The sequence below is a fragment of the Cylas formicarius genome, unplaced genomic scaffold, assembly GCF_029955315.1.
Source record: "Cylas formicarius isolate icCylForm1 unplaced genomic scaffold, icCylForm1.1 PGA_scaffold_5__7_contigs__length_24384050, whole genome shotgun sequence".
NCBI classification, from domain to species: Eukaryota; Metazoa; Arthropoda; class Insecta; order Coleoptera; family Brentidae; genus Cylas; species Cylas formicarius.
Genome location: NW_026844341.1, coordinates 4,060,092 through 4,086,132, shown reverse-complemented (window position 1 = coordinate 4,086,132; position 26,041 = coordinate 4,060,092). Strand labels below are relative to the sequence as shown.

Below are 26,041 nucleotides of genomic sequence, written 5' to 3'. Positions count from 1 at the left end.
GGAATATGATACAAGTTACAGATTCTCAGTCCTGTTGCCTTATTAAAACTAAAGAAAAAATTGGTTGGACATAAAGCGGCACCAAATATTGCTGCATTAGGATTTATTATTCTACAGCCACATAAATACCTCTCAGTGATTCCTCGTATGCAAAAACGCGAGGTGCTTCAACGACGTAACAAATTTAAAGCCCCTCGTATAGTCCGGTAAAAGAACCGCGATTGAGATTCACGGACCGCAGTCACAAACTGTTTGATCTAACATTAAAAATACGAAAACGGAGAGTGACCTTTCATCCTATCATGGCAATGTGAACTTGACGGGAACTTTTAAAGAATAGAATTTATTGGAAATTCTTGGCGCCTAGTCTTTGGGGTTTATGGCTCCGGTGAAATTCCTGACCCGCGTGTATATGGGGTTGATAAGGAGCTCTGAACACCGTCCGACCGCACATGCTCACCCCAAGGATATTTCGACTCAAATATGGGTCGGCGGAAAGTGGTGTCAAACAGTGGATCGCTGGTTTATTATATGAGGTAATTCACCTGACCTATTGAAAGTTCTGGATATCCGAAAAACATCTCATTCAACTTGTTGAATTTATTTCCGTTATTTTTATTAGGTTAAATTTTTACATTGAACATTCCTCCTTCCCACTTCTCTCCAAGAAAGCAAACATAATACCTCTTCCCAAGATACAAAATGCATTCTTCTAAAATTCGATCCATTTTAGTATTAGCGAAAGTTATGGAAAAGGTAATAGAAGAACCAATTCTTATTTAAATGAATACCATCGAACTTTTCCGCCCAAACCAATCCGGATTTCTGTGATTGCTGAACAGCTCTTTCTAAAATTACAGGTGACATCCTTCACTCCCTTGACAACGATCAGAACTGTGTTGTTGGGCTTAACTAAAGCCTACACACAGCTACACACGATCGGGCAGACCTCTCAGTTCGAACTGAACAGTCCGCCTAAAGGCCAGTCGCCTGAACGTGTATATGGTCCGGTCGAACTGTCAGTTAAGACTGTTCAGGCGGACGTCCTTTTTTCAATCAATCTTTATACCATTCCGTACGATTTTTTTTCTTTTTACCCAAAGCAACTACTAAGCCGAGAAGTGCTAACGTGTCGTAGTCAGTAGAGGCCATGATGATGATCGAGACTGGTATTTCATATTCGCCTGAACGGAGGGTGGTCAGTCCATCAGGCGACTGGTCTTCAGGCGGAATGTTCACTTCAAACTGACTGGCCTACCGGATCGTGTGTACCCGGCTTAAGGCATTGATGATGAATCATTTATTCCTGAAGACAGCCGACAAACTTTTAAATGAGGACCTTGAAACTCCTGGAGTAGCAATTTAAAATGAACTGTTTAAAATCGGTTTAATATTACTGAAAACATTCAACATAGGTGATACTGATCTACCTTTTTTTTTATAAAATCCTTTCCGTACACTATTGTTGCGAGCGTAATTTTATTTCAAATGGTGAAATTATCGACACCACCTAGAAAAGGCATTAAAGTAAAGTTATTTCAACCGCAGGTTTGGAAATAAAAATGTTTAGTTAAAACTGACTGTTTTTCTTAAATTTTTGTTCTATACATTTCTTTATTTCTGGAACACCTTACATATTTCGATATTTTCAGAATCCTTGCCAAAAACAAAGGTAACTTTTATAGAATCTACTTATTTGAATTTTGTGTAGTTCAGACAGAAATTCAGATTATATATTTTTTTATGTAAAATTATGTTCTTAGTAACTATGGTCTTCCACGACTGTCAGTAATGACTACATAATCAAATTTTATGCACATTTTTAGAAGGCTTCCTTCTATCGATCTGCGACGACTAGGTATTTTAAAGTTATACAGGGTGTCTTTACGGACATTTTTTTCATATAGAGGTTGTTTATACAACGTGCATTGTTCAAAATAGTGAACATGTTAAAAAGCTTCTGTAGATTTTCTATTTTGATTTGCATTAATTGTTACAGTTACTGTTGTTTGTTGCTTTTAGTTATTACTGCCTACAAAAAAGGTAATACAGAGATTTATAGATTTAGGAAATTAAAACGTCATCATTTTTTTCATCATCATCATTTTCGTCAACGATGTAAAATAATATGTAAAATTATGATAGAGTTTAAAAATTGAAAACAATTAACAGTAATAACTAAAAGCAACAAACAACAGTAGCTGTAACAATTAATGTAAAACAAAATAGAAAATCTACAGTATTTATATTATTTATGTTATTTAGTTGAACTACAGCTTCTCTAATACACCTTTGTACTACATAAAATATAAAATATAATAAAAATAAGTCATTACAAAATTCTTTGAAATACTTAGGTGTAAGTATTTTTCGCCAGCGAGTTTATTACTAAAAATGTTGAAAACCATTAGATTTATATATATATATATATATATATATATATATATATATATATATATATATATATATATATATATATATATATATATATATATATATATATATATATATATATATATATATATATATACCAAATTATAGATATTTTGATCCGCTTTGAGAAAAAAATATGAAAAACAGAGGCTTCTCATTAAAAAAAATGAATACTGCCAGTTGAGATTTAAAAAAAAATTCTTTTAATTTGTCACCTTTAAAATATATAGTCATCGCAGATGATTAGAAGGAAGTCTTCTAAAAATTTGAACATGTAGTCATTATTGCTTTCGTGGAAGACGATAATTACTACTAACTTTGCATAAAAAATATATAACCTCAATTTCTGTCTGAACTACCCAAAATGCGAATAAGTAGTTTATATAAAGATATTTTAAAACTAATGTCGGTTCAGCACTTATCGGACACCCTGTATGTTTAAAATATAAATAAAATATAAATAATTTTAAAATTTAATTTAAACCATAAAACTTTTGTATAAACTTTTTGTTTCTAAAAGAAATAAAAGGTAAAGCCTCTAATAAAGAGCCCACTCTGTACGTATTATTTGCGAAAACGATAACATAGGAAAACCATGCTAGAGGAGATCAAGAAACCAATCCTATGCCGGACATAATAGTATATGTGCGTGGAAGACAAATGAGGGGAAAAAATGCCGATAAAATGGAGGAAAGAGAGAGTTAGGAAGGACACAAATTTATCCAGCACTTTTTAAAAGGCGTAAACTAAATGGCTAAGGTTTCAATAGACCTCTGTGTGGATATTAAGTTTATAGCAAGCCGGTATAAAGACAAGCCCCCTTACTAGTCGTCTTTTCCAATTAGAAAATTTCCCTCACTTTTCCAACGCACCGTTGCCAGCCTTTTCTTAGGTTTAATAAAATTTGTTCATGAATTTTTCCAATAGAATATACTTTTCACGTCTTCTAGAATATTAAAAGATAATATTTGAGATGGTTATTTTTCCATTCCAGGAGGACGAACCTATAAGACTTAAGATGCTGCTGAGAGACATATCCCATTGAGAATTCTGGCTTCAAAAATTTTGCGGTAAGTTTTGTTCGCTGTCTCGCGAAATGTATCCAGTTATTACCCTGCATATGTGAAATAGAATAGAATAGAATTAAAATGAACTTTATTAAGTCCGAAATAACAAAACATTGATACAGTAATACAGAGAAGTATCTAATAACTGTTATATTACAGACAAATCTAATAATGAAAGTACACAAAATATTAAAGCTCATTATAGCATATTATGACTAAATAGCCCCAAGTAGTCATTAGTGTTATAAAAGACATTCTAAATAAAAAAGTCTTTCATTTTTATTTGAAATTGCTTAAATGGTCGGTTTTTAAGATTTGCCAGACGGACATAAAATTTCACATTAATCTTATTAGATTGCGAGGATGAAGTAACTAAGTCGTACCTATTAGTAGTTTCCCGATATACATTTTCACCTATAAATAAAACAGATTGGCATATGTATATAGAAGGCAGTGTCATAATATGTAAGCGAGTAAAATTGGTCTTCAGTGTGCAAATGGATCGGCTCCGGACATCACCCATCCTTGTTTTGCCATCGGAAGGCTTTTCTATCGATAACAAATCCCAGACACATTAATGTTACTTTGATTTAGATAGTCTACTTTACCACGGGGGAAAATAAGTTTTTGGCTTTTTAGTTCATTAAGTACTAAATTGTTTGCAGAAAACCATTGTTGCAGAATATTTCTAACTGCAGTACTATTCTCAGTAAGCATTCGATGGTGTTTAGCAAGTGACAAAATGGCAGTATCGTCCGCGAACAGAGTAATGTTAGCACTGGAGACTGACAGCGGCAAATCGTTTATATAAATGATAAATAGCAGCGGTCCAAGAACCGCGCCCCGAGGAACGCTTCACAAGTAGGACGCTATCACTCGACTCACCTCCATACTCACCGTACTGAAACTTGTTATCGAAATATGATTAGATTAATTTTAAAGGAATACCTCTAATGTCATGAAATTAAAATTTATTTAAGAATACACGGTGGGTCACACAGATCATATAAGAGTGCCATCGAAATGTCACCATTATCGAATCCTTGAACCATCCTGCCTACAAAATGAATAAGCGTATCTGTAGTGCGATTCGCTTTGAAATTTGTTCGCTTCAAAGGTCTTTTCCATAACTTTCCCAAAAATGGGCCTGAAATTATTTGGAATATCTGCATCTTATTTTTTAGGCACGGGAATTACCTTAGAGATTTTCAAATCTGAAGGAAATTCTCCTATCGAAAGTACCCAGGACCTAAAATATACTTTATGGTGTGCTTTAGTATTTTTCAATTTAAACCGAAGCAGTCAGTGGAACCTGAATCACTTATAACGTCGTAGAATTCACCTTAGAGGCCCTAGAGTCAAAAATAAAGATTATGTCCTTTACTACATCGTGAAGAACATATTGAATTCATCTGGCATGATTGATTTGGGTGCAACCCTTGAAGATCGATTACTTTTAACTAAAGCCCAAGAGTTTTTCCTCATGTTGATGGATCTAGATATAAAGCCGGCAAATGCCTTGGGATACAACTCTGAGATTTTTTGACGCCTGCCAGCTAAAGCGTAATTTAAATAGTTCTATTTTACGTTCCTGTGATACCATGGTGGTGCTTATGCTCACGCATGGGGCAGTGGCATAGTGGCCGGGGACCAAAAGAGCAGGAGCAAGGCTAGTTCTTGACAAACTGCAGAGATTGGCTTGCCTCTGTATACCGGGCGCCATGAGGACGGCGCCCACGAGGGCCCTAGAGGCTCTGGAGCGTACTGCGAGACGACGGAATCGAGCTTGTCGGTCTCTCTGGGTCAGTACTGCATTTTGTTTCAGGCGGAAATTTTCGCTTCGGCTCAACCACGAAAGCAGGAGGGTCTTCTTCTGCTCGGATAGTAGGGCTGCACTTATGGCACTGAAGTCAGTGCGTACGCGCTCCTTGTTGATAAAGGAGTGCAAAGGGGTACTGAGGAGACTGGCTGAGGAGAGGCAGGTCACGTTGGTCTGGGTCCCGGGTCACACCGGTATCTAGAGCAATGAGGCAGCGAACGTCTTAGCCAGGAAGGGCTCCTCGCATAGGCATATGGGACCAGAGTCCCGCTTGGGGATCGCCCCGTGTGTGAGTCGGGGAGCTCTCGAAGCCTAGGCAAGAGGCCGCGGTGGGCTGGAGAATTGCTCCGGGAATAAGGCAGGCGAGGCTTATGATGGATGGGCGCGCCCTCCCTCGGACCAGGGAGCTGCTTAGACTGACCAGAAGGGAGTGGTAAAGCACTAACTGCTAGGGATTGGAGACGACCCGGAGTGCAGGTGGTGCATGGTGGTGTGTGGAGGAGACCCCGTATCATCTGCTCACCGGGTGCCCTGCTTTGACATGGGCAAGATTGGGAGTCTTCGGAACGGCCCTGATCGATCCGGACTGCACGGTATTGGGCTAAAGGAGTTGCTGACCTTCTATAGAAGGGGCGGCATTCTAGACGCCCTCTAGAGCGGTCTGGGGGCACAACTGGCTGATCTGGTGGCCTAAGTGCTTGGACGCACTCGAGGGCGCCCCCCTTTAATATCAATACCAATACCAATTTACGTTCCTGTTACTAATTAGACCCTCTCCTCAAGAAGATTCACGAGCGAAATTCTAATTGCGGCTTCCGAACATGCAGCATGAAAGATTTCCCTAGACGAGCGGTCAAATCACCTTCTTAAGTTTTTTACCCATGAATTTTGGGGGTTTCTACTCCTTTTTTCCCGCACGTTCTCTCTATTGTGAGCCGAAGTAATTTGTACTTCTCGCCTCTTACCACATGATCAAATATAAAATGCTGTTCAATAACTTTTTTGTTTATGCATGCATTGAAGTAGCTCCTTATTCGTGATCCGTTGCACCGATAAAATGCGACAACTTCGTCTGTAACGGTACGATGGAATAACAATGGAAAGCCACACACTCTTTTCTCTGTCTGAGGATCTAGGTCCTAGCTGTCGCACCCATAAATCTAGATAGAGAACACCTTACGCCTTATCATTGGAGTTCTATGCTCCATGGTGAGATCTTTTTTGTAAAATTCTTTTTAACACTTATAAAGGGTTTCCTCACTTGTTCAATTCTCGAAGGAACTTCTTTTTCAATTCGCACAAACAGTTGATATTAAATATATTTCACTTGCTATATTGTTTGTCCCTTGACGTGCAACTGTGCATTTACTGATGGTTATGATTGAGTACATAATCTTTTGTATCTTGTAGATCTTACAAATTGTCTGCAAATTCGGCTCCGCTAATTTTTTAGCTTGCGTCTTAGATATAATCTTCGCAAAATATGCGAGGAATTTCTAAAAAAAAAATAATTTTAGTGGCGCAGTGACGTTATATTTCTTAAGAACTTTTCAAATATGGTCAGTTATTTTTTAAATGTAAGAAAGGACAATAGTGGCAAATGTAGAGTTGCTTTCGACGTTGTCGTGAAGTGTATGTGGAACTTATTAGTTTTGGTTAGTTTTGGTTAGTTTTGGTTAGAGAAAAGACCAGATGCAAGGTGTTTTAATTCTGAGTTCAGTGACTCAAGCTGAGATAGTTTTACGCCTCTCTCTGAGTTAATAGCCTATGATTTTTGAGTCGAATGGTGATTTGACAATGCATGAAGGTATCGGTTTGTGTGCGTAGATTTTCTATTGGTAAGAACATCTAAGAATGGGAGATTATTATTAGTTTCTAATTGAATGGTAGAACGTACGTTAGGATGTATAGAGTTTCCATAGTGTCATCAACATAGCGTTTCCATAATTTTGGTTTTACATGGAAGGTGTCCACTGATTTCTTCTCAAAGGCGCATAAATATATTCGCTATGACTGGTAGAGAACCCATATATGTTTCCGACATAGTGTTTGCTAGTTGTAAAAAGTTTGATGATTTCACTGGTGTTGACGTTAGTTTTTTAAATTATATATATACAGTGGGGTTCCTACAGCTTCTGCGGCATCCCACATTTCGACCGCCATTTATCTTTATTCCCCCACTCATCTTCTTTAATTGCTCTGTCCTTCATTATATTCCTTATACCATCGTTCCATAGGTCTTTTTTCCTTCTATTTTTGGGGGTATATTTTAGTGCTCTTTTTGGCCATCTCTCATCGTTCATTCTCTGCCTCGTGCCCATTCCATATAAGTTGTCTAGTTTCTATTCGGTCAGTGCTGGTATGTATTCTCCCTGTTCTTCTTCGTATTTCTTCATTCATGACGTATTATACTCCCGACACTTGGCATGCTCTTCTCAAGAAATCCATTTCTACTGTGTCTATAACTTTCTTGTCGTTCTTCGTCATTTGCCAGCATTCTGCGCCGTACGTTAAGATGGGTTCCACAACTGCTTCATATATTCTAATTTTCGTACCTATTTTAATACCGTTGGACCACAACAAGGAATTAAGCGCTTGAGTTGCTCTTCTTCCCTGCTGAGCTCTATTTTGAATGTCTGTTTATGAATTACCTTCTTCCGTTATGACGCTTCCCAAGTACTTATAATTTGTAGCTATTTTTATTTTTCTCATATATAGTTCAGGATCTTCATCTTCGTGTTTTCCCCTTACTTTCATATATTCAATCTTCTGCATGTTCATATTCAGTCCCCAATTCTCATAGTGTTCTTTCAGTTTTCTCAGCATGTAATCTGCGTCGTCTAATCACTTGATCGTCTGCAAAAAAGAGGCTCGTCAATAATTGTTCATCTAACTCTACCCCCATACTTGCTATTTTTTTCCTCCACTCTCTTAGGGATTCCTGAATATATATTTTGAATAGAGTAGGGGACATGTTACAGCCTTGTTTTAATCCTTTGTTCACTGAAAAATGGTTCGTACCGTCTTGATTACACTCGTCGCATCTTCGAGGTGGCTGTCACATATACATTGTTGAGTCCGGTTGTCATTAAAATTTCAAACATTTTCTTCAAGGTTACCGTGTCCTATGCTTTTTCAAGAACTGTAAATACTAAATGGGTAGTTAAGTTGTGGGTTCCATGTTTTTCCATTATTTGTCTCAAGACAAATATGTTATCTATACAGGATCTTCGCGTTCGAAAACCGCTTTGTTCTTCTATTTCTTGGAAGTTGCCTTCTATTCTTCTTTTGAGAATTCGACCGTACAACCTCCCCATTGAGCTAATAACCGTTATGCCAAATATATCCAAAATTCCAGTCCTCGGGTATTTGATCTCCGTGTATACATTTATTGAATAGTTCTTCTAATAGTTCTAGTAATATATCTGGTGCATTCTTTATTAGCTCTATGGGCTTGTCTCCGGGTACAGCGGCTTTTTATTTTTCGATTCCTTTATGTCTATACTGTCCATTTGGAATTCTGGCCTATTTTCAGTAAGTAGCGTTTTATAGTAATTTCGCCATGTTTCTACCCGAATTAGGTTTATTTTACTAGTCTCATTTGTACATTTCCTTAGATTCTTTACTATTTTGAATGCTTCTGATACTCTTGTGCCGCCCATGAATCTACCTACTTTTTCGCATGTCTTTTCCCAGTGTTCATTTTTACTTCTTTCAACTAGTCTTTTTGCTTCTTTATTTAGTTCTGCATATGTCTCTCTACCTTCATCGCTTTTAGTGTTTAGCCAGTGGTGATATGCTTGAATTACATCCTCCACTTGTTTTGTCCACCATTCTGGGTTGTTCTGCTTTTTGCTTTTGCGGCCCAAGGCTTCTTCTGCTGCCTCGTGTATATATCTTTTCATGTCGTTGTATAGTTCTCTCGCTGTCTGTTCCTTTCTTACTCGTTGTAGTTTGTTAGCTAACCTTAGTTTGTATAAAAATTTCAAATTTCTGATATTAATTCTGGGTAGAAGATAAATGAAGATTTTCAGCTTTTTCGTCAATCATGTTTGAACAAGACAAGATGGAAGCAATTTGAAGATATAGAGACGGAAGAGTCTTCTTGATTTGGTCTACTTTATGGGTATAATGAATTCTTTCTCGAAGTATAGCAGAACTAGATTTATGAAGAATTTTTTCTTAATGGTTTCATTGGGTGATCCTCTAACTTTCTGCTTTTGGGCTTGATGTCCGCTCCAAAAGGCTTGTTAATTTTTCAAAAAAAAAAACTGCCACAGTCTGCTGTTATACTATTTTTGAAAGTTCTGGATTTCTTCTACATCGGTTGTTGTTGAATTGAACTTGCTGACATCTCACCAGTCGAACCAGTATCAGTTAAGCTCTGCGGAAGCCAACAGGATGATTTTCGAAATGTCAGCAAGTTCTTTTCAACACAACCGACGCAGGACGCATCCAGAAGTTTTGTAAATGGTACTATTACTACAGTAGCTTGTGGAAGTATCTATGGAAAAAAATGAGTCGAAAGTTTTCTAAGAATCTACCAAAACAATTCCAAGAGTGCTATTTCACGATTACAAATTTTTGCAAAATTCATTCTGACCAAAGGTAAAATGTTGTTTATTTTTATAAACTGTCATACCTGTGAATCAAGAACATGATCCAAAGAGTGCACAACGTACTGAGTAGCGGGCTAATTAGTGCTTTCGCTAAAAAGAAAGGCATTATCAATATGTGTTATCTGAGCAAAGGTTATAGCAGTGAAGTATCATTTTTTCAGTGTTTACCTCTTCAAGGTTAAGCAATTGCTAATCCAACTGAACAGGAAAATTAGAATTTAGAAAATTTGGATCAATCAAGGAGTTGGTAGCCAAGAAATATAATAGTCATTGATTGTTTCAACATGTACCGGAGTTGTTTTTAAATTAAACACAATTAATCTTCCTAATCACCGACTTTTTCCAGTATTTGCGATTACCTCGCTACCTCCCTAAAAACTCATCAATCTCTGCCACTGACATTCCCTATCGCGATGCACAGATTTTCCAGGTTAGTATGAAACCCGTCACCCCGCACAATGGCCTATATCGCGGCGGAAGGCCGATAGATGAAGCCGCCCTTTTGTCTTTGTCGGAAACAATGCGGCAAAAGGAAACAAAAAGGACAACGTGGAAGAAAAAACACCGTACGATGGAGAGCTCGGCTGAAACGTCAAGCCTTAGCGGCCGCGCGCATGCTAATATTTTTGAATAAAGATAATGATACTGTGTATTTTCTTTCAATTTTATATGTAGTTAAAACTACTGAGTAATAGCAGCATGCCAGAGGAAAATTGAAGTTCCACTATAGAAAAAGCGTACTCTTTCTATTGCGAAACTTTAATTTTCCCAATTACAACAAGCGTTACTACTTATTGTTTAACGTACCAATCATCAGAATCGGAACTTTTGCATCTAATTGCATAAGATAGGCACATTCTTGTTTTTGTAGACGATTGACAATATCAATTTTGTTAACCTTTATATTAAAATGTATAAAATATGCAGTATAGGGTGGGCTGCTTATCTTAGAACACTATTTTCTCTCACAAACTATAGGGAATGCAGCCAAATGTTAATTGAAGTAAGGGGTGTTTTTTCGATGTATAGAACTTTAAGTTGCAATAAAACAACGATGGATTATTCGATTGACATGAATTTTATCTATCCGAAAGATAATCTTGTGGTTTTACATTTTAAATATCACCCCAACGGCTGGCCCGGATGTAGTCCAATCGGGACGTCCAATTTTAGATGACACGGCGAAGGTTGTCTTCCAAATGGTCAAGCGTTTGTGGCTTATCCGCATATACCAATGACTACATAGCCCCACAGAAAGTAGTCTAGCGGTGTTAAATCACAAGATTTTGGAGGCCAATTCACAGGTTCAAAACGTGAAAATAGGCGGTCACCAAACGTCTCTTTCAATAAATCGATTGTGGCACGAGCTGTGTGACATGTTGCGCCGTCTTGTTGAAACCACATCTCCTGGACCTCATGGTTATTCAATTCAGGAATGAAAGAGTTAGTAATCATAGCTCTATACCGATCACCGTTGACTGTAACGTTTTGGCCATCATCGTTTTTGAAGAAGTACGGACCAATGATTCCACCAGCCCATAAAGGGCACCAAGCAGTCAATTTTTCTGGATGTAACGGTGTTTCGATATACACTTGAGGATTAGCTTCGCTCCAAACGCGGCAGTTTTGTTTGTTGACGTAGCCATTCAACCAGAAGTGCGCTTCATCGCTAAACAAAATTCGCTTATGAAAATCGGGAACAACGGCAATCTCGTTTTGGGCCCATTCGACGAATCTACGCCTTACTTGATGTTCGTTTGATGAATTGCCAAATCAAACTGAGAATAAATCACTTGACAGCTGTTAAATCGGTCGCCATCTTGAACAGTAATGCTAAGTTAAAGTTCTATACATCGAAAGCAAATTTTTAATTTAATTTACTTTCTTATATACAGGGTGTTATATTTTTCGTGAGCGAATATCAACTATCCTACTTTAAATGGAATAACTGGTATATTAATTCATTCATTAATTCAAAAATCTAGACATATCTTGTGTATGATGTCCTATATCTTAGTCTAACCGTTTTTGACATTTTTAATTTTTTATGCCAAAAATGGCTCTTTCAAGACGTAAAAGATCTGCCAATTTCTTCATTCGGAAGTATTTATTATATCACTTGAGTAACTTTCCTTGTAGATAAGGGTCTCAAATAACGGATTTCTTAAGAAATTTCGCTACATATTAATATAGGGTACGTAAGTATGGATGTAAACTGCCTATTTTCATAATCTTGTCATATTTAGCATTAAAAATAAAGGCAATTTTATATAAGTTTGTGTATGCCTAATATTTTTACCTTTTAAAATATTTCCTTTCAAACATTTGTCTATCACAAATAATATGCTGTTGTCATATAAGTTCAGCTAGTGTAAGGTGGCTATGACGGCGAACAAAACAAGTGCTAAAGTGCTGCCACTATGATTTATACCATTTCACAGTTGACCATAATCTTACTGATGCGCTTATGAAAATCTGAAGATTGTAATATGCATTGTTTATACAGAATAAGGCCAATACGCGATAACGTTGGTGAATTTTTTATTAACGAACCATCAATAAATAATTAATAGCTTACAAAAGATAATTATTGTAACAGTTGTCCAATATGTCCTCCTGATCCAAGAGTTTCTAAATACATAATGGTATGTCTAACAGATTCAGTTTCATTTCAATATCCGATACCTTCTCTTATCCCAAGTTTAAGATATTCGGCAGTGGACGGTTTCTGTTTGTAAACTAATTGTTTAAGAGTACCCCACAGAAAAAAATCTAGGGGAGTTAAGTCGGATCTCCTTGGAGGCGAGGCGTAACTACCATTCTCGTGAATCCATTCTATATAGTGTACATGTAAATTCCTTTACTGCTGAGACCTTAAGAGCTCCAAATAGCGTTGGAAATTTATGTTCTGATCCAAAAATACTGGACCTATTATTCTGGCGCACCATACTTTGACAGAAGTATTACGTGATGTTGTAAATGAAATATTCTTTTTATTATTCTTGTTGCTCCAGTAATGGGTATTTTTCTTATTAAAAATTTTAGTTGAGGTTGTAAATATGGGCTCATCTGTCCAGATAATATTAACAAATATATTTTCTGAATAGTTTCACTCCATTAGATTGTTGCAAAAATCTATCCTGATGTTGTAATCCCGTTGCTCTTATTTCTGCACTGGACAAAATATTAAGCTGATCGTCAACGTTCAAAATATGACGAAGTCTATTTTTTCTTTCATCAAGGTTCCATATATTCTAAAGTGTTGATAAATCATATCCAAAATCATTTTTTCTGGGCTCTGCCTTAAAGGAAATTCTGTTATATAATCTCTAAGCGCCAAGGTCCGGTTTTTATTGCTAGATATGCAACTTTCTAACATATTAATCTTTTCATCTGTGGTATACATGATACGCAAGCAAGCGAGTAAATTAAATTTATAATCGAAAAATAAATAAATCAATAATGCTTTAAAAAATATTGGAATTATGACAGTAATTAACAACAAAACCCGCGTCCAAGAACGCAGCGTTCTAGCACTTGTTTTATTTAAACGCCGTCATAGCTACCTTACATTAACTGAACCTAGGTGATAACAGCATATTTTTTGTGATAGACGTATGTTTAAAAGGAAATATTTCAAAAAGTAAAAATATTTATATATAATTTTTAATGCTAATGCTTAATGCTGTATTAATACGTATTGAAATTTCTTATGAAATCCGTTATCCGAGTCCTTTGTCTACTACAACAAAACATACTCAAGTCAAACAATAAATACTTCCGATGAAATTGGAATTGAATTGAATTTTAAGTCTTACAAATGTCATTTTGCGCATATAAAATTAAAAATGTCAAAAACGGTTAGATTTAGGTATAGGACATTATGGACAAAATATGTCTAGAACTTTGTACAGAATTTAAAAATGAAATAATATACAAAGTGTATATTTAAAGTAAGAAAGTTGATACTCGCCCACGAAAAATGAAACACCCTGTTCATCAACATCAAAATAAATTGAAGGTTTGTAATACCCCAATTAACTCCATTGACTTTACTTTCGAATGCCTTATTTTATATACATATAAACATACAGGTAATACCCACCAACATATCAACATCGATAGTATAAAAAACATTTTTGTTTAAAATAAGCTTGAACTATTTCTAAAATCGATAAGGAGGCAATATTTGTTTAATGGGCAAAGGCAAATTTGTTTGTTTGTTATTCTGACTAACTTATTAATTGCAATTTGCAAATTAAGAGTAATTCTAACATTGTAAACTTTCTCAATTCTATTCATGCAACAATCAGGTAAATTACTTTTTATTTAAGTTGTGCTATTTAGTATAACGAGGAAGTGAAACGTTAAGTTATCTTCCCCAACATTGTTGGAATAATTCGTTTTGGTTAGTATATTACAGCTTACGACAAGCACACAAGCCAAGATTGAATATATCCAGAATAGTACAGTAGTTGGAATTGAACAAGCGGTGCGTATTCTTTATTACGGAATGAAGGCCTGGACTCTGTAAAAGAATAGAAGCGTTCGAAATGTGAATATGTTCACGGATATTAACTCAAACCGAAAATAGTGGCGAAAAATCGAATTCAAAAGAGGTTGGATGACGCTGATTATCAACAACGTTTGAAGAGGGCAAGGTACTTGAAGAAGACAAATTTCTACATGAACCCAAACTACCCGCATCGTAATCAAGGTCCAGTAGTTTTGTTTTTACTCCAAAAACGCTTGCAATGAAAATGTGACAGTATAAAGTCTGAGTGTATAATACGATATCACCATAATCAAAAGGCGATCAGCGATATAAAAGCAGAACGTTATAATTAAATATATATTCGTGAAAGCAAATGATGATACTGCTAGAAAAAAGTATGGCCTGATCTTTGACCTTTTTCGAGCAACAGTCGTATTACTTCTGCGGTATTAGATGTTTTACTATTGGCAATTTACGATACTTCTCAATTGAGATCTTCCTTGTTCTACGAATTCGAGCAACAAATTAAATTATGAGCTGGAATCAGTGACCCGACAATATCATGTGGCTAAAACCAAATTATGTAATATGTGTTCCCAAGTTGCTAGATATTATTTCCGCTGTAAAAACATATTTGACGGTGATTGTGGAAACAGCAGGACAAGCAGTGAAACGGCCTTGAGGTAAATGAAATAAAAAACAAAGTGTATCAGACAGCTACAGATTACACATTACCACAAATGGTACACCATGTGCCAAATAAAACGATCCACTATACGATCTGGAAACCCATCAGGATACGAAAAAAAAGTTCGTACAAAAGTTTCCTAAATTCTCCTGAAGATTAAAAATGTTATAAGCCTGTCGATACAGGTTAAAATTCTTATTCGAATTTTGTTTAGTTTAGGCAGAAATTGAGTTTGTGTATTTTTTTGTTCTTATTTTGATTACCCAATATAAAATTCTGTTGTCACGTTACTCATCCTGGTATTGCAACCAAAATTTAACCACACACTAAGGAGACGATGCGCTACTCAATCAGTTTGACAGATGCGCTGCAGCTTATACAGGGTGTCCCAAAAAGGTGATGCGGTTTTGACGAATTCAATTATCAAAATCTCAACATTTTCAAATGGAACACACTATTTTTTTTCAGATATCAATTCTAGGACAACAAATAAGGAAGTTTGTAATTTATCTTATATTTAAGTTTTACTTTTTGAAATATTCCTGATTTAAGATAAGACCCATATAAATTCTTGTTAAATTTAAAGCTGCCCACATTTGGTCACTTATTGGCAATATTATTAATTTTTTTAATAGCAAAGATATGATACTACTTCTTTTAAGGATGTAGTGCTCCATACTTTTTAAATATGACAACATATTCCGGAATATCATCAAACACTTCGAAATGTTTTCGGAGGCGAGCATTGAAGATGCCAAGTGAGATCTTGATGTCATAGCCAACTACATTTTTAAGTATTTTGATATCTCTTTCTTGTTTTGATGCCAGATGAAACGAGCAGTTTAATAGGAACGTTTTTTACTAAACTTTATGGATCGAATTGACTAACTCTAAGTTTTTTAGATTTATTTATTCATATTTCTTACCTTGTTTTGTTGGCCTATAAAATTTAATTATTTACTTTTTTTATTTGGTATTTTCAATCAAGTTAGATAATTAATTATTAAATGTTTCTTTAAATATGAATTCTAAAGATTTATTAATTCTGTTAAAGTGTGTAGTATAGAGTCGTTTTTTTCAAAATTTCCACGTATTATTGGACATTGTTAGCAATAGATTTTATTCGTATATCTGGAGCATTATATCTTTAAAAGAAATAGTATCATCTCTTTGTTATTTAAAAAATTCCTAATATTTAATTTATATTAAATTCAACATACAGGTGTTAAATATAGTGTGTTCCATTTGAAAATCTTGAGATTTTGTTAATTCAATTCACCAAAACGGCACCACTTATTTGGGACATCATGTATAAGGTGAGACGCATCTGCCAAACTGATTGAGTAATGCATCATCTCCTTAGTCTGTGATTATATTTTCGTTGTAATATCTGAATTATTAGCGTTACAACCCAATTTTATGTGGGGCAATCAAAATATGAAAAAAGAATACATAACCTCAATTTATTTTAACCATGGATTCCAAAAATGCCGAAATCTACTAAATTAGACAAGGATAAGTAGATATTAAAAATAATGGATTGATATTCCATGACAAGAAGAAAAAGGGGAAGGCTCAAAGTGGAGACAGAGAGAGACAATGGTTGAGAATTTATATTTTTGAAGTTATAAATATTAATGTATGTCCAAAAATTGAAAAGGTAGTTCACCCTAGCTACCCTAGGGTGCAATTTAAATTTTATTGCGAATGGGAAGCCATCGAATTTTTTTTAAAGGGACCGTATCCCATCTCGGTTTCATTTTAAAGGCCTCTTTATGATAAAATCGACGGGGGCAAGTTAATATATCACCGCCTTCTCGTTATACCGTCCCTAAGCGTTTTGCTACCCCCCACATAACTCGCCCGCGTGTGTCTCCTAACCCCATTTTTTCATAATCGGGGCAAAAACGCCCGCGCCGTAGAGCCCATTACCTTTACAGATGACCTCCGTCTCCCGAATTGCGGCCCCTGTAAAAACATTCAAGAAGCCAGAAATAATGGCCTTTCGGGCGCCACCATATAAATTTCGGAACTTGCGTCTATCGGACAGCGGCGGCGCTGCGGTTCTTCAACTATGCAACGAACAATTTGCAGAGGGAGTTGCTATGACGTTGATATTCTCAGAGGTGTTTGCAGGGAATAAGTGGGGGGAGCGAATTTTAGATATTTTAAATCGGCGGCAAATATTTAGTGTAGTGGGCTGTCGTAATTGGAATTTTTTATGGGGCATCTATTTATAAACTATACAGGCTTTCTTTCTAATTCAATGTCAATACTTAAGAGGGCGATTTTTGAGTCCATTTTAAAAAGAAAACTTCTTACGCACATATGTCCTAAACGGCTTAACTTCTGAGATGGTGGCAAATTTTTTAAAAATAAAATATATTATTTTAATATCTGTAATACCAATTTAGATATTTGGATAAAATTTGGCACACATATTCTATGCATCAAGAGGCATTATTTTTTAGTGCACAACAATTTTATTTTAATACGCCAGTGGCGTGCGTACGGAATTTCACATGAATATGTTGGCAGTCATTGTCGGTATGCCACTGATTAAAAAAATAAAAACCTCTTCCCTGCAATGCCATAACAATATTGTTAATATGGTCGAGTTTACTAATGAGGAATTGGCAGATATGCCTTTTCTGTATGGTTGGACTGATGGCAATGCGTCGGAAGTTAGGCGATTATATCAAGAGCGCTTTCCTAATAGGCGAACGTATTCAAAATTATATAGAGAAACAATTACTTTGAGGACAAGTAATCATTGAAAAGGGGTCCATCGGTCTGTAAGGACTCCAGAAACTGAAGAAACTGTTTTAAATTCAATTGATGAAAATCCTGAACTTGGTAATTGGAAATAATCTGAATATCTCGAACGTCTTGGATAGAAAATTTTTCACTATTTCGTATTGTACCCATATCATATTCAACGAGAGATGTTCCCTTGCGAGTTAATTTTTGTCAATGGTACTTTTTTCAAAACTTCTGGATTCATTCTGCGTCGGTTTTTGCTGGGTCGAACTTGCTGACGTTTCGCCAATCATCCTGCTGGCTTCTTCAGAGCATGACTGAAACTGTCAATGTGCTCAATGGTTTGTGGACAAAATTGCCAATTATCCATTGTTTGATCAAGGAACACTATTTACAGATGAAGCTAACTTTTTCAGAAATTCAATTTCCACTATAACCATATTTTGGCCGCAGTTGTAGGATTTAAACGTAAAGAAAATTTTTCGGTAAATGTTTAGGCTGGAATTGCTGAAAATTACTTAATTGGACACTTTTTCCTAATAGAAAGGTTCAAATACTAAATTGGGAACAGAATGTGATTCAAGTACGACCACGCGCCTGCTCATTTTAGTTTTGCAGTAAGAGAATATTCAAATCACACATTTAATAAGCGATGGGTGGGTCGCGGCGGACTTCATCCATGACCCCTAGATCCCCAGGTTTAAATAGTATGGACTTTCTCTTAGGGGGGCATCTAAGTCTTAGTCTTAGTCAGTTAACACTGTAGAAGAGCTAAAGGGTCATATAAGAGCTTCCTGCGATTTAATAAGAAACACTGGAGGTATACTTCAAAGAGAGGAAGTGACGAAAAGAGCTGAAGCGTGTATGTTTCAAGATGGATGACACATTGAACAACTTCAAGTTGTTATTAATTTATTAACAGACAATTTTGTTAAAAATTATTAATAGCAGGTAATGTTTTTCTTTAAATAGAATCGTTTGTTAGGATTTTGTCATTTCATTAAGACTGTAACACAAAAAAAGTTATTTACATTTGCATTGATTTATGAGCAGATTTGATCTTATAGTTTTCTTTGGACCATTTTCACTTAAAATTAAAACTAATTTCTCACATGTTGTTATATGAACGATATTGTTATGACCATGCAGGTTTTTATTTTGTTATGCGAGAACAGAATATCGGATTGAAAAAAATCAAGAAGTTAAATAGTCATGTGAAATTTCGTACGCCCGCCACTGGTGTATTTCAAAACAATTGTGGTACACTGAATAATGTCTCGTACATATGCCCCAAATTTCATTAAAATATCTAAAGTGGTAGTACAGATATCCAAAAAATAAATTTTATATTTAAATATTTATCAAACTGTATCTGAAAAGTTATGACGTTTAGGATATATGGTCACATGAATTTTTCTTTTCAAAATGGACATGACAATCGAGACTTAAATAATGACCTTCAATTAAAAAAGACTCTTGTCTTTGTCTTCCTCATTGTCTGAATTCCGAATTATTGAACCAGGTCCTAAACTACCAAACCAAATTTAAGTTAAGTTAGGTAAACAATCTAAGAGCAACCATGTTCCTTCCAATGATTTGCAGATATTGTAGAGAGGTAAATGTTTCAACAAATATCTACGTATGTAGATTCAGTAAAGATTGGTACAATTGTCAGTCGGGATTTAAACCACACTTTAGTACAGCTAGTTTTGTTAAATGGTTAAACGATATTCGCCATAATGATTCGTGTATAATTTCTGAACTTCAAACGTGCATTTGAGGCAACAGACAGCAGCTTCTACTTAAGCTGGAAAAATATGGTTTTGGTCCAGTTGTATTGAGTTGGTTCAAAGACTACCTGCCTCGGGAGATACAAGTTACGAAATATGTCAAAACGTCAGGAATACAAACATGGGACAGTTTGGCAACAGTATCGTTCACGCTCTACGCAAATGTTGTAGTTTTGTGTTTGAGTTTTTGGAATTATGATACCTAATAATACTAAACACGAAAGGCACGAAACAGCTAAATTGATATAATCAGAATGTTGCAAAATTATTTAGCGAAATTGTCAATTTTGTTTTCCAGTTTCACCAATTATGACGACGTCGCATTTTGACTTTGATATTATACTGGTAGTTTTTTTCGCTCCTCATGTTGCATATTATCCACAACTTTTTTGCTTCATTTTAATAAAAAATTCCACAACTTTTTTGCTTCATTTTAATAAAAAATTCTTTACGATTTGGCACGACAAGCACTGACAGATTTGGAATCGAATTGGTTCCGCTAGAGCCTAACGCTCGTATCGGATCCCCATTTTCCTTTGAGTTGGGGATGACGTTTTCGATTTCAATCGGAACGAAGGTCCAACGATCTCTAGGTTCGTAATATGCCTTATAATTACGCCGACTTAAGGTACAATTTATCGACTAATTGAGAACTTTCTTAAAATCAAAATTTCATGACTTTTTGTTAAGTTTGTTAACCGATATTCGAAATATTGATAAGGGTTTACCAGAAATGTTCGGTAACTGTTGGTTTTGTAAAACGACTAAAATCGTTCGAGTTCTTCAAACCCGACTGAGCCAAACATTTTACGGAATTAAATCTACCCTATTCACTATGCACACGCTTACTGATTTTTTAAATTTAATTTGCATGCCTATGCCATTTTTCAAAAACTGTTTAATATTAAACAAAACCACAAAACCTCACAAAAACCATTAATTAGTCACTAGTTGTTAGTTATTTTGTGGTGCTCCAGCATAAATTCGAAAGACACTTCCATGGTTGATACGTCTTTATCTGAAGTGGGTCTATCTCCCATGTTTCGTTTTGGGTCTAATGAAAGAAATTTATTTCTGACTCGTATTATCTATTCGTATCACCTAATCTTTAAAATCTTTTTTTTTTTTTCAAAACTAACGGAACGCGACTCGGCGAAGATGGTCTGAATGTAAGATAGCACTTGGTAGGTCCGATTTTGAGTAACTCCGCTAGTTGATTTTTGATTGGCTATTTTCTGGTTGATTTAGTGGGTCGCGGATCGTTGGTTTCATTTTAATAATCAATTAAGAGATTAGATTATTTATTCTCTTTAAGTCAATGTAGAGTGTTCTTCCAATATGCCACAAAGTTCGAAAATGCATTTTTTTCGAGACGTCTAACTTTTTGAAAAACTTGGCTTTTAATAAATATCCTGATTTTATTGAAATTTGGTAGTATTGATAAATATGACGAGATGCTTACTTATGAATAATAAAATAAAATGCAATGGCGACCCGGGTAGCATCATATGGAATATTTTCGACAAATAGCAATTCTATTATTTTTTTCAAATTAAGCAGTAAGAAATGGAACTTTTTGTCCCCTTTTTGTTTTATTCTTTAAATGTAATTTCGTTCTTTTAAAATCCTTGGATTTATCTTTAGTGTCAATATACTTCTAGTAGCAATTTTTGAATGTTAAGCAGCATGTTTAGATAAATATACCACTATACACATAATAATACTGCCGAACCCAGTTTCTAGGATTAGGTTAGGTTTAGATCTGAGGTGCGCAAACTTTACAATCAACGGGCCAGTTAAAAAGCTGATCAATATCAGCCGGAATTGACGAGATAGCTACACGTACGCAGTTGTCTAATCCTGCATCCTTCAGTCTCGATCGGTGGTCATTTTTGATTAATTTCATAGTTGATAAATTGGTTAAGGCTTTCGCGGCCCGTTGATAAGCTATTATCTTCATTCGGGTTTAAAGGCCGTCTACGTCTGGTCTACGTCCAACATCGGAGATGGAAGGACCTCTGAAGAAGCTCGCCACTCGTGCTAGCGAAACGTTAGGAAGTAATTCCAATCGACGACGGCCTTTAAACCCGAATGAAGATAATAGCTTAATTTCATAGTTGAAAAAAATTTCTTAAAAAACGCTGTATTCTCAGCTTCGAAAGTTTGGATTCGTGATTGAAATTCGTTGATTAAAATGTCTATATATTATGCGTATTTTCGAGAAGTAGTAACATTTTTTTCCAAGTGAGATACATTATTCTGCAGGAGGTGTTGTTTCCACAATTTTAAATCGCGCTCAAAGTCCTGAATTTTATGATGCAAATTGTGCATATGTTGTTCCACAATAAGATCATTGAGATTTTGAGTGATGTCGATAAGAAATCCAAAAATGCACAACCATTCTTTATTTCCAAATGAGGAAAAATTGTATTTCGCTTTTTAAATTGTATACTCTTTTTATTATTGCACCTCTACTAAGCCGCTATTAAAAGCCATGTAGCCGTATTCAATTTTCAATTCTTTCATGAATTCTTTAAATGCACGATTCATGCAGTGGTCAACGAATATTTCTTTTAGTGTAGCCTTCTTAATGTCTTGAAATAGCCTTCCCGATTGCCTGTGCTCCATCTATGAGTATATCAATAAACTTTTCTAACAAAAATGAAAAATATTCCAATATAGACTTTAGTTCATCGTACAGAACCCTTCCATGGGAATCACTGAACACAATTATTCGTTAATAGCAAATTTGTTGTCACTACCAAGTAGAAATATATCCAGTTATGCTGTATCGCTAATATCGCAGCTCTCATCAAGCGCCAAAGAATAATTTTCGAATTTTGCAATACGTTCATAGGTTCTCGGACAAGTCTTTAATTCCTTTTGCAATGGTGAATCTTGTAAATCAACACTGTCCTCCTTACACCAGTAGCTCAGCCTAGGTGGTTAGTATAAAGCGAAATAAAATAATTACAATTACATAAGACCAAAACATTCTCAGATCTTGCCTTTATTAAATACAAAAAATGGCAATATGTGGCAGGGTTGTAAATTTAAATTTAACAATGGATCTCCGTAACTTCGAACAAATTTAGTTTTTTGTTTTTTGATTCATTATGTAAAATATCAAAATTATCGTCAAACTTGTGCATTTCTGATTTGAAATGAACGGCAACGAATCCAAACTTTAATTTTGATGTTCGTTAATGCATTTCTTAAATGTTCTACCTTTCGGTCGTATATAAATTTTGAAACATGATTCACATTTCAACTTGTAGACTCCGTTTTATTGTTCTTTATTGTTTTTTTCTTTTAAATTCTATAGTGTTTTCAGTTCTAAAAGCAATCTTAGAACCACATTCAGATAGAGGTTTTGATTCTTGCAAGGTTCTCCTATGTTGTTATTATTTTATTAATTTTGGTTTCGGTGTTTAATATGGGACAGATAGAGTTCAAAGTGATTTGAAACTGTTTTTTAGTTATATTCTTATCTTTTAAAGAGAGGTCGTAACCATTGTTAAAAGATATTTGTTTTGTAATATTTAATTCTTTTTGAAAAATTTTCTGTGAAAAGTGGTATGTTGATTAGTCTGAGGACAAAAAAATAAGAGTTAGCCATTCAGTGTGTGTGATGGTGATTTGAGTTATTATGTTGCATTATTGTATCCGTTTGTGAGGGCTTGTATTAAATGCAACATCTAATTTGTTCTGTAATTTAGTTTTAGTTATAGTTCAGAAAGTTTAAATCTAGTTCCGTCTGCATGGTAAATTTTATACGGTTATGTATGGAGTTAATATGGTTCAAAAAGAACTGTGGTTGTTTATGCGTTCCAGTGGAACCAGCAAAAACATCGGCTAGGTTTCTATACCTCCAAAGAAATCTTTTACTCAGAGGATGTTTTCCGCAAGTAGTGGAATAAGTGGGTTTCCCATAATTAATCCTTCTTTAGTAATATAAAATTGATCATTAAGTTCAAAATAATTTTGGTTCTCAGCAACCTATTAAACTATTTAACAAGTCTTGTTTTACTATAGGGTGGACTGATTGGGAATATTGTTTACTATGTTCATTACGTCAATTGGTGAAATGCTTCTTCTTCTTCTTCTCATGCCTTATCCGTTTCGGATGTTGGCGACCATCATCATTGTTCGAACTTTATTGGCAGCATATCTAAATAGCTCTGTGGAGGTAGCACCATATCATTTGGGAACGTTTGCCAACCAGGAGATTCTCCTTCTGCCCGGTCCACTTTGCCCTGCATGATTTTTTATGCCCCATTTGAGCTCTAAAAAATGATGCTATGTTTCAGACAGAGTGCTTCCTAAATAATTGAATTTCTCAACCTTTTTGACGACTTCGTTATTGATGACCATTTCTGTATATGGTGTTAGAGTTTTGCTGAATACTATGTATTTTGTCTTCCTCGCAGTAACTTCTAGACCATACTCGTTGCTGATGATATTTAGAGACCTCACTAGTTCTTGTAGGTTCTCCAGACTGTTAGCTATCAAAGCAGAGTCGTCGGCGTTAAGGATGTTGCTTATATTTTCTCCATTTATCTTTCTTTCACTCCGAATTCCATCCAATGGTCTCATAAAGATGTAGAGAGTGTAGAAGTTAAATAGCAGAGTCGACAGTACACATCCCCTTCTTTCTCCCCGACGAATTTCTACAGGTTCGGAGTATTTTTCCGCTATTCGCACGACTGCGTTCTGTCCCCAGTACAGGTTGCTGATAATTCGCATGTCCTTAGTATCAATTCCTATTCGCTCCAGAGATTCCATCATTTTACCTTGTTGACACCTCTCGAACGCGTCTGCATCGAGGTGAAATGCTAGCAAAAAGATTTTGAACGCCAAAGGAAACAATAATTTGCTTTGGGCTGAATTTTAATGTTTTTAACCTTGTTGATTATTTCGAACGATTTTTTGATAATATATCTAGGTTTGTAGGCGATATGATATTCTAAAATTTCGAATAATCTTGTTGAAAGTTCCACTGATGGCGCTGTTACAAAAGAAACTGCAGGCCTAATTGGCATATCCTGTTGTGTAATTTAATTAGAGAATATAATTTTGGAGAAAAAAAGGAAGAAACTATTTGGTTTTGTAATACATTCCAGAGAATCGAGAGCTATGGCTGTATTTTGTTTTTCAGCTCTTGTAAATATTATATTATTTTGTGGTTTACGTTATATTCATTTCAATAATTAATTCTGGATGTCATTCACAGACTTTGCTTGACAAATATTGAGTGACCACTGCTTGTCGTTCCTTTTCCCTTTCCTTCCTTTTCATGCAAGAATAAGTAGAACAGCAATCGAAAAAGCATTAACATTTATCATCTCGTTACAGTTCGAACAAGAAACTTTAGCTTATAAAGTAAAAAGAATTACTTGAAAATAAATTGAAACAGGAAACAAACTGAGATATTTCGACTTTTCTAATGAATTGTTTTATTTTTTATGAAATTATCGACGTCGACGGACCTTATTCTGTATCACTAGAATTCTTGTGAAAATATAAGAAAGAAATAACCTTTAACCGGGAGAAACACGAACCTAATTATTTTAGACATTTTTGTAAATGTAACTTTTAGAATAATAAAGTATCAATTAACTGAACTGATTCTGACAAATTTACCAAGAACCAGAATAATGAAAATAGTTTAACAAGGATGTTCTGCCTTAATATTATGTAACAATATATTTAATTTGGTCAAATACCTTTTAGTATTAGTTTGCAGTGTCAGTTCTTTTGTTTCATCACTAATGGGAAAAATTTTCTTTTTTCTTTGAGGTCTTAAATTAATTACAAAGGGATCCGAATCACGTGCATTACATCTTCGTTTGTAGAACTTCTGTTGCACTTTCCTGAATTAAGACTGCGATATTGATTTCGGTCCTTATTTCTTGTGCTTCTTAAGACAGTGCTGCCATCGGAAAACAGCAGTTTTTTGGCTCGCTCTTCCAGCTCGGATGGCTTAGGCCCTAAGTTTTTTGATAATTTTGCATGGAAAATATATTTCTTCTACTCCCTTTAGTAAAATGCCCAATTATAGACCGATCTAGCTTGCGTAAAGTCTCACTTTACCACGTGAATTTCTTGTCCCACAGATCCTAGCCACTTCGGACATTTCCTGGATAATATCGCACAGGTTTGGGAGCAATCGGATGTTTTCGGAGATTTTACAGCACGACATGAATGCTGACGTTTGTCGATTCTAACTGTCATGTCAGTGAATGTATTCGTGTTGTTTTGGAAAAATGTACCCAATAACTAAAGGTCGTAGAAAAAGTATAGTATGTTTAGCACACTTCTTAAGTCACTCGATTATTAAATAATCGCTCCGCTGGACTCCGCTGGTGCC

The 26,041-nt window shown here is 35.3% G+C and overlaps 1 protein-coding gene across 2 annotated transcripts in view; it reads left to right on the top strand.

The window, feature by feature from the left end:
• LOC132702139 (chondroitin sulfate N-acetylgalactosaminyltransferase 1) overlaps positions 1–26,041 on the top strand; it is a 464,298-nt gene that overhangs the window by 133,881 nt on the left and 304,376 nt on the right. For both annotated transcript variants that reach the window (XM_060670591.1, XM_060670592.1), the window contains exon 2: positions 3,428–3,503. The gene's annotated coding sequence lies outside the window, so the exon portion shown is untranslated. The remainder of the gene's footprint in view (positions 1–3,427; positions 3,504–26,041) is intronic.